Raw genomic sequence first — 13,373 nt, 5'->3', positions numbered from 1 at the left:
CGCCTCTATGAATGGCATATTAATATGGAGATCCTTTATGTGTTTTAGAAACTTCTGGTAGTCAACTTCATTTTTTTATTGTCTAGCTCGAGTCGTAAAGGGAATTGGAGGCTGATATGGCTTAACCAAAGGTTGGTTTTTCTGCTCAGCTGGGGGACTCGTCGAGTCCATATCGTCGACTCGGCGAGTCAAGTCGGGATTCTGTGATTCTGCATGTTCTTCTTTATCCTCTTGCACCAGTTTAGGATCTTCTTGCTGAATACGATTCAGAGGGGTTATAATCTTCCCACTCCTAGTTGTGACAACATGTATATGTGCACCTTTCGGGTTAGTTTCGGTATTGCTCAAAAGTCCACCTGGTATTCTCTCATTCACTTGTTGTGCAAGTTGCCCCAGCTGATTTTCTATGTTGAGAATAGATGCTTGCTAATACCTAAGCAAAGTTTGTTGATCTTTCATCATAAGCTGATTTTCTATGTTGAGAATAGATGCATCGGTATCATTGTGTCTTTTCTCGGATGCAGCCACGAATCTTGTAAGCATGTCTTCCAAATCTGATTTCTTTTCTTGTACCGGTTCCTCCTTTTGGTAAAAACCTCTATCTTTTTGCTTATACTTTTCTTACCTTGTCTTTTTGTACTCATCATATGGTAGCCATTCTTTCTTCGGTTTTCGCCAATTATCATCAAACCTATCACCACTTGAATAGCACACTTGTACCTTCCGGTTCCCATTCTCATCAAGATCACAATCTTTTGTAAGGTGAGGCCCTCTACAGTTTTCCCATCCCACCCTAATAGCATGGATGAATTGGTCCATTTTAGTCATTTTTTGGTCCATGCTTTCCAACTTTGCCATCATTGCTGCCATGTCATCGGTAATGGGATTTACTGCCCCTCGAGTCAAGTCATTACTTGGGTTATGGTATTCTCTAGAGTGCTTAGAGAATTATTCAATTAGCTCTTTGATCACCGGGGGTGCCTTCTTTGTGAGGGGTCCTTGCGAGTCAAGGAGCTGCCTAGTTGTTACATTGACTCCATCATAAAAAATGGAGACTTCTTGTTGACTGTTTAGATCATGATGTGGGCAGTTCCTTAGTAGGCCCTTGTATCTCCTCATGCCTCATAAAGGGACTCTCCAGCTTGTTGTTCAAATTTGGCAATAGCTTTCTTCAACTTGGCTATCTTCGAAGGTGGGAAAAACTGGTCAATAAATTCTTCTTTCATCTTAGCCCATGTAGTGATGGATCCGGGAGGGAGTGACTTGAGCCGATCCTTTGCAACACCTTTGAACATGACGGGAAGCATACGAAGCAAAACGGTATCGCGGGCCACATTAGGAAAATTAAAGTAGTCGGCTATGTCGCTAACCTCTTCTAGGTGCTTGTACGCGTCTTCGTGATCCTTTCCATAAATGGACTCTCCTTAAGTTGGGCGAGTATGTGGCATTTGAGTTCAAAGTTGGCGTTTGCGGGAATCACGGGTTGCACGAGCCCCGGACCGGTGTCTTCACGCATCTTCTTATTCCATTCTCGCATGGGAACTTCATCGATTTTGGCCATGGGGTTAGCTAGTTCGCCTTCAAAGTCGCTCTCTTCCTCGGTTTCGGATTCGTAATCGTACTCAATCTTGGCTTCTTTTGTACTGTCTTCAAAACTTTCTAATTTACTGCCTTCGCTTTTTTGACTGCTGGCCTCTGCTGCTTTCTTGTCCTTGTTCTTACTAAAGACAACTTTTAGATTCTTTAACGGTGAATTCTTCGATGTTGCCGTTTCTCCTACGTTCTTGCCCTTGTTTTTCCTTAGAGCGGATTCTGGGTCTTCGTATGGAGGAACCATGGGTGTATTGGATCCTAGGGTCATATAATGCTTGCAAACAAAACAAGAAAAATGCGTAAAAAGAACAAAAATAAAATAAAATACGAAACTGTGTAACAGCGATGGACTCGCCGAGTCGCTTCGATTGCACTCGGCGAGTTCAGAGCAAAAAACAGAAAAATTACTTACTAACTTCTAAAAATAGAAAATTATTAAAACTTATCCTAATTACTAAATTACCTAAGAAATAACTTTGTGCAACATAAATCTCACACAAAGGTTCGATAAAACTAAAAATTAGTTAATTTTTGAACAGTTCCCCGGCAACGACGCCAAAAACTTGATGTGTGTGAAATGCACTAGTTTTAAACCTGCTTTAATTATAAAATTAACACACAAAGACAGTGGACTTATCAATTGTGGTGTAGCTAAATAATTAGGGTATCAAACTCAGGGAATGAAAAATTTAAACTAATAACTAATATTATCTAAAAACAAGTAATAAAAGGAAAGGTTTTCTCTAGTTTTGCAAGACTAGAAAACTTAAATAAACTAACTAACACGCAATTTAACTAACTAGCAACTAAAACAAGTTATCACCACTAAATTTAATAATTAAGAGGACTTCTGTTTAGGTTTGACTCAATTGATCATATGGTTGATTTAATGGTAATCGTGCAATGGATTAACCTTTTATTGGCTACCGATTCAGGTGATTATCGCTAATCCTTAGAAAATAAACTAATTCAAGCAGTGGCTAGTTGTCTAAATTAATTAATTCTCTAGGTTATTTATTCGGGTTAAATAAGACTTGTAACGGTTAATCAAATTAATAATTCAATTAGCCTCTTGTTGTTGGTTTATCAAACAAGCTCTCACATTAACTTACCCATTCTCTAATTAATCCTAGTTTCACATTCACTAATCCTAGGCACATAATAAAGTGTTCACATAAATCACATGAGGTAAACAATTAAGAGATGTTCATGCAGCCTAATTGCTTTCCTATTAACAGAAAATAGTTAGGGTTAATGCATAAGGATCTTTAACAAGATTAATTTAACAAAATCACAAATTTAAAGTTAATCCTACCATTAATCAAACCATAGTCTCAAATTTGTCTTACCCAAACAGAAGAATAAGGGTTTAGTTCATAATTGCAGTAAACTTAAGCTGAAAAACGAAGTTAAAGAGTTTAAACATGATTCAAATCAAAAGATTATTAATAATAAACTAAAGTTGCCTTAATTCTCTTCAAGATTGAATGTAGGGTTAATTCCTATGCTTCTCACGACTTAACAGCTCCTTCAATCATAATTTTTCCTCCTAGGGTTCCAGAGAAGTCTGTAATTTTGATCTCCAAGTCCCTATTTATAGTATTCTGGAAACAAAGGTGACTCATCGAGTCCAGTGACTGACTCGACGAGTCCGTCACTTAAAATCCGTGTACGACAAGGACTTCTAGAGGATCGCGAATCTTCGACACGACTCGTCGAGTAGTCGTCCTTACTCGTTGAGTCCTTCTTGGTTTTGGCATTTTTCTTCTTTGTTCCGTTCCCAAGCTTTCAATCGTATGTCCTGCTTCCTTTTGCTTCCGAGCTTCTCTTTTGGACTGAAAATATAATTTGAACAATATTAAGTATCTTTTGTCCATAAATTGATATAAAATCAATAATAATTAATAAGATAACAAATGATTTTTATGACTAAATAAGCTCATATCATGAAGCATGATGGTGCGATAAGTGCAAGAAGAAACACTTTGGAAAATATGGCGAGGATGTGACATATATCAAGTGTGGGAAGTCTAGGCATTACGCCAATGAGTGTACATTCAACAAAAGGGTGTGTTTATGGATGTATTGAAGAAGGTAACTTCAAGCAAGACTCTTCAAAGAGAGAAGGAGCTACAAAGCCAAATGCACCGTCGTAGCCAAAGTCAACAGCATTCTATATGATCCTTGACGAAGCAAGTGACATTGCAAGGAATCAGGAGTGAGTACTTTATAACCGAATATCAAGATATGAAGTAGCCATGCGGAAAATATCATCTGGAGTAACCTATTAGAGGCATAGTATAGGTTGAACTTGAACATCTATGTAATCATTTCAAGAAATAATATAAAGCTTAGTTATTTTATCTGATGTGTTAATTGACTATGTGAAATTCTTGTATGGTGACTTGGAAAACTGCGAGAAAATACTTGGGACGAGTATGGGTAGGTGTGAATGGTAGTAGAGGCCTATACTACCGGAAACACATGACTCACACTTGGATCAGGGAAAGTCACATGGTTACCAACCCTAGTGGTCATATCAAATCGAGTCCGACTAAGACGAGTATGTTACATGGTTTAGAGAACCAAGATCGATGTAACGTCCGACTTAAGCCAGAAGATTGAAGTGAAAGATAATCGAAGCGATCAATAGAAGTATCCCGATCACTGTTAAAGTAAAGAAGCTTGTACCTAGAAGTGATACATGCTACATGCTAGAATGTGATTATATCACATTAGAACATGAAGGAAGGTATATTCCATTCTAGAATTAGACTCTAAAAGACCTGAGTCTAACGATGAGAGGTCATTAAAACATGACCCATCAGTCTATTATGATAATCAAAGTAACAAACCTATCTTAAGTTAATTAGGAGTCTCCAATAAGGATTGATTTTGTAACTTCAAGGTTACAATTGAAAGTCCAACGCTAGATAAAGAGCGAGTGCAAGATTGAACATTGCTAGTAGTCAAGCAAGTCCAAGAGTTACATACTACTTTGAAAGGACATAAGAGTTACGGTTATTACCTAGGATAAAAAGATAATGTATGGAGTCATTATACAAGCCCTGTTTTGTTGATGATTTTGGGACATAATCATCCTAAGAGGGAGATAACTGTAACGCCCGCAAAGTCGGACTAGTCAATTTAGAGATAACAAGCGTTAAGAATGACTTTTTGATAGAAGATTATTTAGAATAAATAATCTTAACTAAGTTATAGTATATGTCACAAGGATTCCGTACATATAAAGAACACTAAAATCCGAGTTATAAAGAAGAAGTTATGACCTGTCAAAATTTCATGACAAAACTGACACGACACTGTGTGATGTAAAAAGTGAGTTTACGATAAAGTACTTTTAAGCCTTAGCGATTTAAACGTAATTTGTGGCATATGTTAAACCGAGAGCATGCATAAAAAGAACGCCCAAATCTGACTTCGTATGAGGAAGTTATGATTTTTCTAAGATTTGGCATATCAGTACGCAACCCGAAATTCAAATTTTAGATCGAACAATTTTTAGCCAACACAACCTCAGCGAGAATCGAAGATCTCGTTAGTAGGAGCTCAATGATAAAAAGACAGACGAAAACGGACGTCGGATAACAAAGTTCTGAATTTTTAATGGACTTTACTTGTCCAGACCTGTTAAAATATAAATTTAAAAATAAATTCAAAATTATCCGACGAAGTCTAAACGAAAGTTGTAGAGTACATCTCTACCTACGCGCGGATATAAAGAATGTCGAAAACATAGCTCGTATGTGAAAGTTACAGAATTTAGAAGTTTGATGAGGCTGTTGCGAGGATCAGTATGCCCCGCATAGAAGAAGAGTACGCCCCGCAGTCTTATATACTAGGCTTCGAAACGACCATGTCTCCCCATCTGAAGCTTGGCACCTGTCCCCTCATACACGGAGCGTCGCCTCATACTCAAGGCGTAGTGATAGCATAATGCGCAACTGACGCCTATATAAAGGATGCGACTTCACTCATTTCTTTCACACCACAACCCTTCTCTCTTTCTAACCTTTCTCTAAAACCCTCCCAAAGCCCTAGTAACTCCTAAGTTGTAACGACCCAAAAATTGAGGGTAAAAATCTCATTTTTATTATAGTTAAAACACAGATATCTTTAAATCCAAGTATTCCAAAACATTGCTAATTAAAAACATTTATCAGAGTTCATCCCAAAACCACATAATGTGGAAAACGCGGGTGTGTGCGCTGCGATCAAGCTAAGCCCTTCCTTTCCAAAATAATGATACCTGAAATCATAAACAAAACTGTAAGCATGAAGCTTAGAGAGTTCCCCAGAGCATAGCCCACACAATCCACATAACCACATAATCCATATTAGCTATAACAGCTACATAAACCATATCAACCACATAATTCATACCCATAAACATATATAGATGCCATGGAAACCATCAAATGTCTTACACCGGGTGCCACTAGAACCCCCACGTGGTTTTAGCCCACTGCCATGGGAACCCCTGCATGGTCTTAATCTATTGCCACGGGAACCCCCCGGGGTCTTCCATACAAATGTCATACCAACATAACACATAATCAATTAATAGTACACATATAGAAACCCTATAAGCCATACAAACAAACGTATAAAGGTGCCATGGAAACCCTACATGGTCTTACAACGGATGCCATGGGAACCTCCACATGGTCTTAGCTCACAACCATGGGAACCCCCACATGGTCTTAGCCTGGAATGCCATGGGAACCCCCACATGGCCTTATATCCAACTGCCTTGGGAACCCTCAAGGGTCTTTCATGCAAGTGTCACAAAGACAACTAGCATACCAAATACCACACAATCAACTAGCATACCACATATAACTAATTGCCATGGGAACCCCCGCATGGTCTTTACATAAATACATAATGTATCAATAGTAGATTCACAATAATCATCTCAACTAAATAAATGGATCGGCGTTGGTGCCTTAGACCCATTGGTATGGTGAGGAGACTCGCCTCACATAGTCGTAGTCTCGCGGACAAAACTCTAGTTGCTGGTTGACAGATTCCCAAACTGTCAACATCAAAACAACACCCAATTAATAATTGGGTTTCAATACATAACCATAAGTCAATGATTGGGATAAAAAGACTATTTTACCCTTAACCTAACTTGGTCCAACACCAAGGTCCAAACACACACTCTGAAAGCCCAAAAGCCCAATAATCAACCAAGGCCCAACATATGGCCTAATTTTCTAGATTGGGCCCAAACCTCTACATGTCTTACCTAAGGACCAAACCATTTATTCTAGTCCAAACAGTTGGCATTCCGATGGTCCAATATCTCATAATCATTAAGGCCCAATTATGGCCCACTTATGGCCCTATTTTCCAAATTGGGCCCAAGCGTTTCTAAATGGGCCTTATCCTAAAGCCCAATAATTTCCTTAGTCAACAAATTTGTTCCCATTTAGCCCACGAAGGCCCATAACAACCCAGTCCAAGAAATGGCCCAACAAAAACCCAAACCCAATCAGGGTTTTCACATAAAATGACGATTATGGTTAAGTGTTCCTACTTAACCCATTAAGGACTTACTCCATTAAGGACTTAATCCATTAAGTCCACCACTCCACTAGTCCACACATATAATGTGGTCGGGTGTAATTCAAAATTCCAAATCCATTGGTCCAAACGCGGGTCCTGACAAATTCTAAACTCACATTTCCAAAATTAGGGTTTTCTAAACCTTAGTTAGGGTTTCCAACCCAATTGCATGCCAATTAGTCAAATGGTTAGGTTTTTAGGTCAATTAGGGCTTCATTAGGTTAACTAGGGTTAATTAAGTTGGCCACCACCCACTACCACCTCGGGTAGTGATGGTCAATGGCGGCTCACGGCAACGACCACCACCTCGTGGTGGTGGTTACGATTCTAAATCAAAACACATTAAAACATCCCAAAAAGAAATCTAATCACACAAGAGCACACCGCCACCCAAGGCGGCGGTAGAATGGTGGCGTGAGGTGGCAGCCACCACCTCATGGTGGTGGTGACAGGTTTTTCAGGCCAAATTAACCATATACTTACAACATAATATCCAAAAATACACACACAATAAAATACACCACGCACACACTCAGCCACCCTTGTGGCGGCAGGCGGTGGTTGGAGGTGACAGCCACCACCTCATGGTGGTGGTGGTGAGTCTCTTTGGTTTTCCGGCCTAACCTTCACACTTTCAAGGTACATAACCGACAACAGTAGCATATACGCCTATATATTACAATATGAACGAAACCACCCACTTGGTGGCATGCAGCGGTCGAAGAATATCGGTCACGGCAGAACAACCGCATGGCGGCGGCTACATTCAATGCAACAGTGGAGGAAAAAGTGGCGGAGGGCAACCGGAGTGCATAAAAGTAGCTGCTCGGAACGACAGCAATGATGCGACGTCAGAAAGAAATGGAGGAGGAAGATGATGGTGTGAAACCCATCAAGTACGGCAGCAGCGGCCTCGCCTTATGGCTTCCGACGACCCACGTGAAGATCTTTGTTGTTCACGACATCCTTGACGGAAGTAGAGTTGTGGATGGTGGCGCTCGATGAGGTAGTAGAAGTGGAGGGCAACGGTCGGACTCAACAAAGCTGGCGGCTGCCGAGCATGTATCAACAATGGTGGCGGCTGGCTTGATACATCATTAGGGTTAGGGTTTCTTTCTATTCGAGTGAATGAGATGCAAGGGGGGTGACAGGATTAATCCCCGTCTCCAATATAAAGTTCATGCCATTTTATGCTTCCAGCCCCTCCATCCCCAAAAGCTTTCAATTGAAGTCCCTAATTTACCCTATAGCCCCTTGCTTCCAAGAATCTTTCCAATCTAAGTCCAAAAGATACCAAACAACCCTCAGCCTTCAAAATTCTTTACAATTTAAATCCCGGAATTACACTTTAACCCCCGAAATCCAAATCATATCATTTGGCTCCCCGAAACCGACACCCCGATAAATATTATTGATTTGGCTATAAAATAATAATAATAATTTACATCTTGGGGCTTTAGAGTTTATTATTTATTTAATTAATTTTAAACGAAATGTTACAACTGTCCCCCACCTAAATTAGATTTTTTCCTCGAAATCATTCCTTACCACTCCTGACACGCTAAATAACTTGAGCAACACGGCTACAACCACAAGCATACCCCATCCTTTCCAAGGCAACCATAACCAAGCCCACAGGGTTCAAAAACCCGAAGATGAAATGAATTCCTTGCAGCATGATCCCAGTTACTCAATCTGAAACCTGAAGTCTTGAGATGGCATGTCTCCCTAACAGACCACTCACACCGAATCATTGTCGAGTTCACTGCACTTATCTCCCAACTGGCCACTCAACTTCTGATAGCTTGAGGTTCCCACTAGAAAACAGAGTCACGGACCAAATATCCCTGCAGAACACTTATACTTGACAGAAGCTCAACTAATCCTTCGAGTAGGAGACTTATCCTTGTAATGGTTAGACTCAGACAAGAGCCACGTAACAGGATCAAATCAACCACTCTGAGATTATTTAACCCAACTACGAACAACTTAACGTATACCCCGAATACGAGCAACTCCACGCATAAATCCCAAGTCACTGAACCCACTTTGACTCTTCTTGCCACCACTTGCTTCTTTTCAGAAGGCAGCCGAGACCTCTCTAATCTCACCTTATTTGTTAACTACTCGAAACATCATACACATAACTGATTGTTGGGACAAAAACACACGCAACGGTCCCACGCGACCTCCAAAGGATACATCGTCTAACAATAATAGCCCTATCTATACCGCCACTCATGGCTCCTTCGATCCATTTGATCCATCCGATCATGATAGGCTGACAACCTGTCACCACAGAATCTGATGCAAAAAGTTGAATGCTACTCGGCAAGTCCATATGTTGGGACTCAGCGAGTCTGCCTGTCTGGATGAAGCCCTAATTTCAAGGGTTTGTACCCTATATAAACGTCATTATAGCCTCCCACCCCATCCTGCAGCACCTTTAGAGCATTTCCCCTGTAAACCCTAGCCCCATTCTTGAGTTTGAGTGTGTTTGTGCTAGTTTGGAAGCCTTGGAAGAGAAAGAAGGAAAGAAGGTCCATAGAAGAGAAAGGAGATCCAGGAGTTAGCTTCCATCTGTTTCTCATTCAAGTAATGAAGTTATTACCTTGTGTATTCCTCCATTAAGCCCTCTTTTATGTTTGTTATGTCTTCTTTGGAGCCTTTTATGATTCAAAACATGAGATATGGATCTCCTTTGGATGGAAACCTTAGATCTGGATGTTATTGAACTCTAGGAGCTCATTATAGCCACCTTTATGCAATATTGGCCTTGTTCCAAACCCTAAGAGCTTAGTATTTGATGATTTTGGGTATTTTAGCCTCATACTCTTGTGCATGCACGTAAAGTTGGAAAATTTACGTGTATAACCAGTCCTAGAAGCTCAAATCTATGATTTGGAAGCACTAAAATCGATTAGAATCAACTGTATAGTAATAGCATGCTTAGGACTCGGCGAGTTGTTCGTCAACTCGACGAGTTGTTCTTCAGACTCGACGACCTGTTCATACGAATCAACGAGTCACAGACTGGACGTGTTCATATGTTGAAGGAGAACTCGACGAGTTGTTCATACAACTCGGTGAGTCAGATGAAGTTAGACTCGATGTTAGCATCGAAAAAGAACTCGTCGAGTCTTTGCCAAAACCGACGAGTAGAAGCGGGTAGAGGACTAGAATGGATGATAGGGACTCGGCGAGTTGACGGCCCAACTCGGCGAGTCCGGTCAACTGGAAGTCGACTTTGACCAGGAAGTTGACTTGACCAGGGGTAAATAGTCATTTTACCTTAAGATTAGCATTCAGTATTTGATTTAGTGTTTATGGGATTTGTAGTCGGGGAGTTCCGGAGCAGTAGTCAGGCAATTTCAGATTTAGCATCTGGCAGCCATCGTTACGAGGTGACTTTCCTTCCAGTAGGAACGGGTCTACGGCCACAATGCTGTCCCGTCTAGTTAGTAGTAGTTCTGGACTTCGGTCCGATGCAGTAGTTTGGTGTGCTTGATGTCTTTGTGATTCAAGTCTGTCCTTGTGTTATGTGTTCCAGACTTCGGTCTGATGCAGTATGCAATATATGTGTTTATGCTAGTAGTTATAATTATGTTATGTTATGTTCAGTTAGTTTCCGGACTTCGGTCCGCTGCAGAGGGCAAGGCCCTGGTTAGTTCCAGACTTCTGTCCGATGCAGAGGGCAAGGCCCTGGTTAGTTCCGGACTTCGGTCCGATGCAGTTTCCAGACTTCGGTCCGATGTAGAGGGCAAGGCCCTAGTCAGTTCCGAACTCCGGTCCGATGCAGTTTCCGGACTTTGGTATGATGTAGTGGGCAAGGCCCAATATGTGTTTATATGTTGTTGTATGGTATGTGGTAGTTTGGGGGAGCTCACTAAGCTTCGTGCTTACAGTTTCAATTTTGGTTTCAGTTACTTCCACTAGCAAAGGGAAGAGCTCAGGTTGATGGCATCGCACCCACCATAGCTTCAGTTTTATCCTGGGAGTTTTATTCTGACATTTTGTTATGATTGATATAGTTTTGTTTTGACACAGTTACTACAACTATTGAGTACTCATTCCATGGTTCTTGTTATATATGACATTGGATGATGTGATTTTTAGTAATATTAAAACAAAATTTTTTTGGGTTGTATTTTGGATTGTTACAAGTTAGTATCAAAGCCTTGGTTTGAGGGATTCTGGCATACTTTTGAGTGTGTCTGAACTCAAACTAAGGAAATGGTGAAGGATTTTTTTAAAAGAGAAATGTTTTCGAAAAGAAAATTTGAAAAGAACTTAGGAAGAAAAAGAGTTTTCTTAAAAAGGGGTGTGGTGCATGCGATCAACCGAGCTCAAGTAAGTCCTCCCAAATTACCCATACAAGCTTATGTTATGATTATCAATTCCAATTTCATTAGAACTTCATGCTAGAATAGGACTAAGGATCTAGGAGGATGCCTTATGTGCCTGCTATATGTGTTTCAGCTTTATGAAAATTGCATGCTAGTATTGAGTAGACAGCAGTAGAATAGCCTAGTTAGGTTATGCCTGATAGTATGAGCTTAACATTGTATGCTAATGCAGATTAGTCAGAATGATAACCAGAGTGGTAGATGCTTGATTATGTAATCAATGCCCGAATGCTGCTTGCTTTGTGCTTTTAGGAGTTCTAGTTGTCTTCCACTAACTAGTAAACGAATATGTTAAGTTACATATTACAAGGACTAAATAATTTTAGAAGGTTAGGTCTAGCTCTATTTTGACAGCTCTCGTTTGAGTCCAACCGTTATAGGGTAGGATCCCTCATTCGAAGACTTATCTAGTTGGAGTGATATGTAATAGTATTCGCGAGTTAGTTAGGGGAAGAAAGTGAGGACCTCTTATGCAGCTGATGGCGGAGAGTGGGTTGGTGATCACCCTAGGGCTAGCCTAGGATGAGATTAGCATGATATCAGCAGTAGTAGTAGAAGGGACTTGGTGGAGTCGAGGCAGTTCTTGGGGAAGGTACAGATAGATGTAGAAGGCAGTAGGGGCCCATACTACTGAAAGTAGAGGGTCTGTACTTGAATCAAGGAAGGCCAAGGCGAAACCAGGAAACTTGTAATAATAGTGATCCCTCGAGATATATCAGTATTTATGACATTGTCGCTATGTGTTTCAGAATGGTGGTTTTACACCCTAGACCAGCAGTCAGCAGTTCAGGGGACGATGAGGGATCAGGACCAGGCTCGGGAGCCGGACATTTGGATGATCAGACTAGGTAGTTTCTTTCTTCAGAGATTACTCACATCATACTCGAGCAGACTCTTGTGATCTTTTGTTCGATCAAGGAGGGTATTTTGGAGCTGATGGATGAGAGGTTGAGCACCTTTCGTGTTGAGGTGGCGACCATGATGGGGTCACGCACGCTCACTTTAAGGGAGTTCAGGTCCTGTGGAGTTCCCGACTATGATGGGGCTCGAGACCCCATAGCGAGTACCAGGTGGTTGGCAGATGTCACCAATGCTTTCCGACAACAGATGTCCCAAGGGGGACAAGGGCAGATTAGCATCCTGTCTTTTGAAGGACAGGGCATGAGATTGGTGGGAGGAGATTGGGCAGGTCATCGGGGATGACACAACACTTGATGTGATGACTTGGGCTAATTTTACTACCAGGTTCAGAGCCGAGTTTGCACCGGTTATCAAGGTGCAGCAGTTAGCCAGGAAGTTTCAGGATCTCACCCAGACTATAGAGACAGTGGCGGAGATTACTGCCAAGTTCAGGGAAAGGGATCTTCTCGTTCCTCTGTACGTAGTTGATGAGTAAATGAAGAAGGCCCGTTATCATGAGATGTTGCGGAGTGATATCCGCCAGTTTGTGAGCCGGTCCAGCTGTAAAACGTTGGATGACATGATTGCTAGGGCTCGTGAGAGAGAGATTGATCTAGAGATGGAGAAGAAGAGGAAGCCATAGGCGGTATCTGGCAGTGGGAGTTCGGGCAAAAAGCCCAAGGTATTAGATCACAGATCTAGAAGTCAGCAGAGCCACGACCGGTATGGCAAGTGTGGGAGATTGCACGATGGGGCATGCATGGCGTGGAGTCCTGGTTGCTACAAGTGCGGCCGGACCGGGCATATGAGCAGACATTGTATGGCTACTCCCACCGTTACCGCGGTATCTGATCTGATTTGATTCCATTGCAATCTGAG

The 13,373-nt window shown here is 41.3% G+C and overlaps 1 non-coding gene across 1 annotated transcript; it reads left to right on the top strand.

The window, feature by feature from the left end:
* Positions 1 to 1,072: 1,072 nt before the first annotated feature.
* LOC145060872 (small nucleolar RNA R71) lies at positions 1,073 to 1,178 on the top strand. The gene has a single exon (XR_013687054.1). It is a non-coding gene; the product is annotated as a small nucleolar RNA R71 (small nucleolar RNA).
* Positions 1,179 to 13,373: the final 12,195 nt, after the last annotated feature.

This window comes from Lactuca serriola, chromosome 6 (genome assembly GCF_051521515.1).
Source record: "Lactuca serriola cultivar US96UC23 chromosome 6, Lser_US96UC23_V15, whole genome shotgun sequence".
NCBI classification, from domain to species: domain Eukaryota; kingdom Viridiplantae; phylum Streptophyta; class Magnoliopsida; order Asterales; family Asteraceae; genus Lactuca; species Lactuca serriola.
Note: the sequence above shows the minus strand (reverse complement) of the source record. Positions and strands in the feature narration are given on the sequence as shown.